The 6,443-nt window shown below is 34.7% G+C and overlaps 1 long non-coding RNA gene across 2 annotated transcripts; it reads left to right on the top strand.

Moving 5' to 3' along the window:
- The first annotated feature begins 406 nt into the window (after window positions 1–406).
- LOC131640936 (uncharacterized) lies at window positions 407–4,845 on the top strand. 2 transcript variants are annotated; one of them, XR_009295383.1, is made up of 5 exons: window positions 407–850; window positions 964–2,700; window positions 2,849–3,096; window positions 4,082–4,151; window positions 4,352–4,845. It is a non-coding gene; the product is annotated as an uncharacterized LOC131640936 (long non-coding RNA). The 2 variants fall into 2 exon arrangements; XR_009295384.1 differs by lacking the exon at window positions 4,082–4,151.
- Window positions 4,846–6,443: the final 1,598 nt, after the last annotated feature.

Below are 6,443 nucleotides of genomic sequence, written 5' to 3'. Positions count from 1 at the left end.
GTGTTTTCCTGTGTTTGGAACCAGAGCTCTAGATACCAATTGTTGGTGCACAAAGAATAAAGATGATGACAAAGAGAATAACGGCACAAAGATTAATGAGAGAGAATAATATTGTATATTCTACTTGCGTTGTTAATAAATGATAGTTACTACAAGACTATTTATACAAAAGAAAATTTGCCACCTAAGCCCTAACAAACTAAACTTAGTGAACAAGTTTAAGGTACAAACAATACAGTACTACAAAATACTAAAGTACCCTTACTAACTAAATAGTTAAGCTAACAGGACCAGAGAAGTAAAGTGTGGAGAGATTTTTCATTTTTTATTTTGATTGTACGTGGTTAATATAAATTCTGCAAATGTTACTCAGATTTATATCGATTTTCTCTCTGTACAATTTACTCAGAAAGAGAGACATGAAATCTGAGTAATCAAATTTGATTTTCTCTCGTGGAAAAATTTGATTCTCTCTGTACAATATACCAAATCTGAGTAATCAAATTTGATTTTCTCTCGTGGAAAAATTTGATTCTCTCTCTTTACAATTTGCAGAAATTTGATTCTCTCTCGGATTTTCATTTTTCATTTTTATTTTTCATTTTCTTGTCAAAAATTTTTCTGCAGAAATTTAAGAAATGTAAAATCGATTTAAACTAATCGTGTTTCATTTTGAAACTTTATTCCTCTCTTCTCACTGTCGTGCTAAATCTTTTTCTATCCACCATCGCGATTCCTCTCTGTGGAATGCTCCTCATCTTCGTGTATCATCACCGACAAGCGCTTCTACAACGTCGGGATTCCTTATTGTCGACGATGTCACATCCATTTCGAGCATCACAATTCTAGGGTTGTTTCACTTTCTATTGCGTGTTTTGTTACTCAGATTAAAGTGTAAATATTTATTCTTCTCCCCTACTTCACTCCATTTTAACCCTGCGTTGTTTGTTTCTGACAATTTAGAGTTGCGGAATCGCTAGAGCATCGGTCACGTTTGGAGTTGAGAAAGCCATCACCCATTCCACCACGACTAGTCTTCTTTGCAACAATCTGAACACTCGATAACTGATTTTAAGTTAGATTGATTATAATCTTAGCTTATTTTTGTAAACGAGGTGTTTGTTGAAATGCCACAATGAGTTTATTAGGTTAATTTTGAGTATAACTCGTAAACAAGGTGTTTGTTGAAATGCCACAATTGTAGAAACTATTAAGTGACTGTTCCTAATTTTTCATTAATTGACCAAGAGAGAAGTCATTGATGAAGAGGGATGGCTGCATACCAGAGATATTGGAACATGGATAGTTGGTGAGACATCAGTGTATCACCATCTTATTAATAGTCTATATTATTTAGCAAGTTTCATTCTTTTTAAAAATTTTAAGTTGTTACTGAGATTGCTTAACTTTAGAAAGTTTCTTTCCAAACCCAAATAAATTAGTAAATTAATTTAACAGTGTAATAAGGCATTGGAAGCACAATAAGATTCGAGGTGAAGTTCTTCTCGGGTTTGGGGTAGGATCTTTGCTTTAGAGATAAATTTGACATAGCAGTAGCCAAGGCAGTTGCAGAGACGAGAATATTAGGTACTATTATGGAATTCATGATAATTTAATACTTTATTGTGATGTTAACAGTCGTTAATTTGTTTGTTTGCTGATTTGGTGTTTGCTTCTTATTTGTTTTCGGGCTGAGTATTGTCTTATGTTGGTTCATGTTGGTGGAATGTTTATTGCTGCCAAGGGTCATGATCCTGAGAGCATCATTAAAAAGTTTTACTTCCTAGTATTGGGTTCAGTTTTTAATCTCTTTCGGTTAGTGTTTATTAATGCATGATTGGATGATAATGTAAGAAACTATACACCGATTGTAGATCTAGATTAAATCCTATAGTATTTTGTTTTTTCAGATTAAAAGTACATCTTAGTGTTCCCCGCAATTTGAAAATCTAAGTGTTCCTCACAAGCTAATTATACTCACACTTTCGTTGGATGGGAGACTTATGAGTAAATATAATTTTGGAACGGATCTTCTCTGTTTTCATCGGTCTTTGCATGTAAACTCTTTTCTGATAAGGATGGTTGATCACTGTATTGGGGGTATAGGTGGTTCAATTAATTGTTTAATACTAATGCTAGTTAAGTATGTTTTATTTATTTATTTTGACCTTCTATTTTGTGTTAACACTTTGACTTATGACACGCAAATTCAACTGTGTTTACCAAAATAATAATTTAATGTCAAATAGTTATAAATAAGAAGGCTTTAACAGTGTTTGGTCGTTTCCAATTCTAGAACCAAAATGGTTCTTGTATTTGGCTGTGTTTAAGGTCAAACTTCCTTCCTAGTTGCAATTAACTATTTGGATGTGTCTCCACCCGGCTTTCTTTGGAAAACCTGTATGACGGCTTAAGGCCCATTATGTGGGCATAGGGCTTAAGTAATATTTTAGTTTCTATGGTCTAGTAATTGTTTAACATGCTAACATTTTTATATAGGTGTGTATATGTGATAGTTCCTTTTAATTTTATTATTAGTCAAATCCTATGAAACACAGACCCCTCGAACACGACACTGATACTGGCACGACGACACCGGTAATAATTTGAAAAAATGAATTCTCATTTCGTGTAATTCTAATGAAAGAAACCTTTGAAGACATCCACTTCAAATTCTAATGAAAGAAGCTTATGAGAAAGGTAAACTTATCACATGTCATCATTGGTTAAAAATAGCTTATACATAAGCACTTATATAGTAAATTGGTTATCTAAATAGGCAACAACTCTGTTAAATATTGGAGAAATAAAACTAATGCATCTCCCTGTGTTTTTTATCGGCTGGCAGGGGTAATGTTCTAATGCGGCCAACTGCTTGAAAAAAAATACTGGTCAAGAAGGAGACTTGTCGATGAATATGGATATGGCTTCAAGCACCGGGCCTGATCCTCTAGCAAGAATACCTCCCAGAACAGGAAAATCAAGGACAACAATTATAATCCAAAGATTACTACGCATGCTGCGAATGTTGACCGTTATTGCTGCAGTCAACGTTCCTCTTTACATGATGTTGCTATTCAAGGATTGGATTGACAAGTAAGGATGAGATTCATATGTGAGTTATAGCATTCAGGTTTTACATTAAGATTTTGTGGAGAGTATCGCAATCTGAATTTCAATTCAGTACCGCACAAGGCCTATTTCTTACAGGATGCACTGTTTCTGTGATAGAAACTGATACTAAACGATAAAATTTAATAGTAATTACAATGAGTTTTCCAAGAAATTCGAGAGTCTTGGTTCTCTCCCTTCCAAGAATTCGAGAGCTTGGTCTCTCCCTCCTAATATCCACTCAATAACTTCCTGATAAACCCCCTTTGTTCAGTGTCTCCCTTTTATACACACCACCTAAAACTGAATAGACATAAATAATTACATAATTAATTACTGCTCTTAGCAGTAACACCCTTTAACTAGCACCCACTATCCCAAAAAGTAACAGCCTTGGCAGTAATTTTCCCAAAACTGATATAATCAATTTTGTCCTTTCATCTTATACCCTATTGGATAAGAAGTCTAACACTCTGCAGAGACATTTGGTTAGGAACCTGTCTCTGCGGATTTTCAGGATGGCCAACTTCTCCCGATTACATTTCAAAGTCGTTACATGTTATCAAATTTTTAATATCTCGGTAAAGTTGTTTCTCTTTCACCATTTCATCTGTTAAACGCAATTCGTGTTAGAATATAGAATCAGTAAATATGTTGAATTAGTTTCTTTTACTCTAAGAGTAACATATCATTTGCAAAGAATTCATATTTTCTCAATTTTGTTGATCAATATTTATTCTAGATGGAATTATTCTTCTATTTATTCAAATGTTTTGTTTTGAGAATTCTTTCCAATGACTCTAAATAGGAAGACAGGTTCCTACCAATGACTCTCAATAGAAGAGCCATTATGTAACAACACTGTAATGCCCACAAATTATAGAAACTACTACTGAAAACTATTAGTTAATCATTAGCTTGCTATAGGCTACTAGTATATTGACATGCTCAAAACTATTATCTGATTCAGGATTTCCAAAAAGAGATTGTTAAAGCAACGGAAACATTTACAGCTATAGGTTATAAGCATATTGAAACAGGTGAAAAATTAGTTTTTGTATTTTTTCCTGCAAATTTGTTAGGTGCCAAATTGTGTTAAAATCTAGTATAATTTGTGGCACCTTTCGACCGTTTTTATTGAGTATTCGTATAATTCCCTGTAATTTTAGATAATTATTTGTAGTTTATAATTTTAAGCTTTTACTTTATATTAATATGTGTTTTAGTTATGATTTTGTAGGTCTTAGCAAATTTTGGGAAGTTTTGAGCTTGTTTTGGCCATAATTGAAGACTGGTGGACAGAGCAAAGCACGCGTCGCGCCCTGTGCCAGATATTTTGTTGAAGCTTCCAACAGAGAAAAGCGCGCATGGCGCGCTTGGGCGGTTTGATCTACAAGTGACATGGCGCGATGCGCGCTGGAGGGCGCGACGCGCCCTGGACAAAAAACAGAATTACTATATAAGGAGCAAATCAGATATTTTAGTTCTTCTTGATCTTTTAGAGAGCTCAAAGAACCATTGTCTATTGTAGCAAACTGAGACTTGAAGAATCGAAGCTTTGATCGTCGATTAATCGCCGTAGATGCTTGTTGTTCTTCATCCTTACCTTTTTGAGCAAGCTACCATTTCTATGGTTAGCTAAATCTCTTTTGTATCAAGACAAGATGTAATCCTCCTTTACTTTTGTATGTTTTTCTTGTGAATATATTATGTATGAACAAGTGATGATCAATATAGATGGTTTAGTTTGTTTATTAAAGCTTTTCTATGGTATAAATGTTTGAGACATCAATGTTTGTATCTTGACCTAACTTTATCATCTATCAAACTATAAGTTGCAGACATGGATTTAATGTTTGATATTTACGTTGTATCGGTTTTAAAAACGTTATTTGTATTGTTTAAACGGTGGAGAAATCGGCGGTTAAACAATACGGTAAATTTAGCTATATCGTTGCGGACACGGACGGTATAGACGTCGATACATAATTATATTTATCGTTACGAGTTCATATATATATATATATATTTATAGGTTGACATACAAAGTTAGGTCGGTGAAATCGAATCTTGATACATTTTCTTAAACTTATAACTTTCATTAATTTAATCTTTGCTACTAAATTGTTGAATGATCTTTTGCAAACCCAAAACCAAAGTAACCTTAACTCAAGACAAAATAAGCTATAGAACAGCGGTGATATTGCAATAATCTCTATGGATACGATATAAGCGAAAAGTACTCCAATATACTCTTTCAACAAAATGGCGCCGTTGTCGGGGATTGTTGTTTAGATATTGCAAGCATTGCAATAGTTGTTTTGTATTGAGTCTTATAATTAATCTCTTATTTCTAAGTTTTTATTCCTTTTGTTTGTTAATTTGCTTGGTTAGTTTTTCAGATTACAGTTTATGCGAGGACGTGTACCTGCAGATCAACTCCTTTTTGATCCTGAGATTGAAAGGACTGCGTGTAGAGAGAATAGCAAAACTCATAGACGGAGACAAATAGCTAGGGAAAGAAGACAACAACAAGAAGCTTCTTCTTCTTCAACTCCGGTTGAAAACTTAGTTGAAGGAGAGATGGCAGCCGCGGAACCTAATGTTCCACCTCGAGGGCCTTGTGTTAATAGCCCTCGTTTGAATGCACAATTTGCTCGTGATAAAAATAATGGGAGGAACTCCGAGATGAAAACGGGGCTACTTCAATTATTATATTAAAATCCTTTCACGGGATCAGATCACGAGGATCCTTTTACTCATCTAACAAAGTTCTATGAGATAGCCAGAACCATTGGTGCTCCGGAGGCCGAAGAAGAACAGGTGTTCAGGAGACTATTTCCTCATTCCTTGATAGGAAAAGCTAAGGAATGGTATTTTGATCAACCAAACAATGTCATGACTAATTGGAATGAGTTAGAGGAGAAATTTCTTGATCGGTTCTTCCCGCATAATAGGTTCATAGAAGCGAAAACTTCCATTGCTGTGTTCTCACATGGTCCGAATGAAGCTCTCAATGAAGCGTGGGAGAGGTTCAAGTCTATGGTTCGAAAATGCAAGGGGCATGGATTTGATGAATTGACTCAAATCCACATCTTTAGAAATGAACTTCAACCACAACCGAAAACACTTTTAGATGCTACCGCGGCTGGGTCTTTGATGTCAAAAACTGCTGAAGAAGCAATTGCTATCATCGATAGAATGGCTTTGAATGATCATCAAGGGAAAAACAACCGTAGTACATCGCAAAGAAAGCCGGGAGTTCTTGAGTTGAATACGATTGATGCAATACTTTCTCAAAACAAGTTATTGACTCAACAAGTAGAATTGCT

The sequence above is a fragment of the Vicia villosa genome, unplaced genomic scaffold (assembly GCF_029867415.1).
Source record: "Vicia villosa cultivar HV-30 ecotype Madison, WI unplaced genomic scaffold, Vvil1.0 ctg.003406F_1_1, whole genome shotgun sequence".
Classification (NCBI taxonomy): Eukaryota; Viridiplantae; Streptophyta; class Magnoliopsida; order Fabales; family Fabaceae; genus Vicia; species Vicia villosa.
This window is presented reverse-complemented; position numbering and strand designations above follow the sequence as displayed.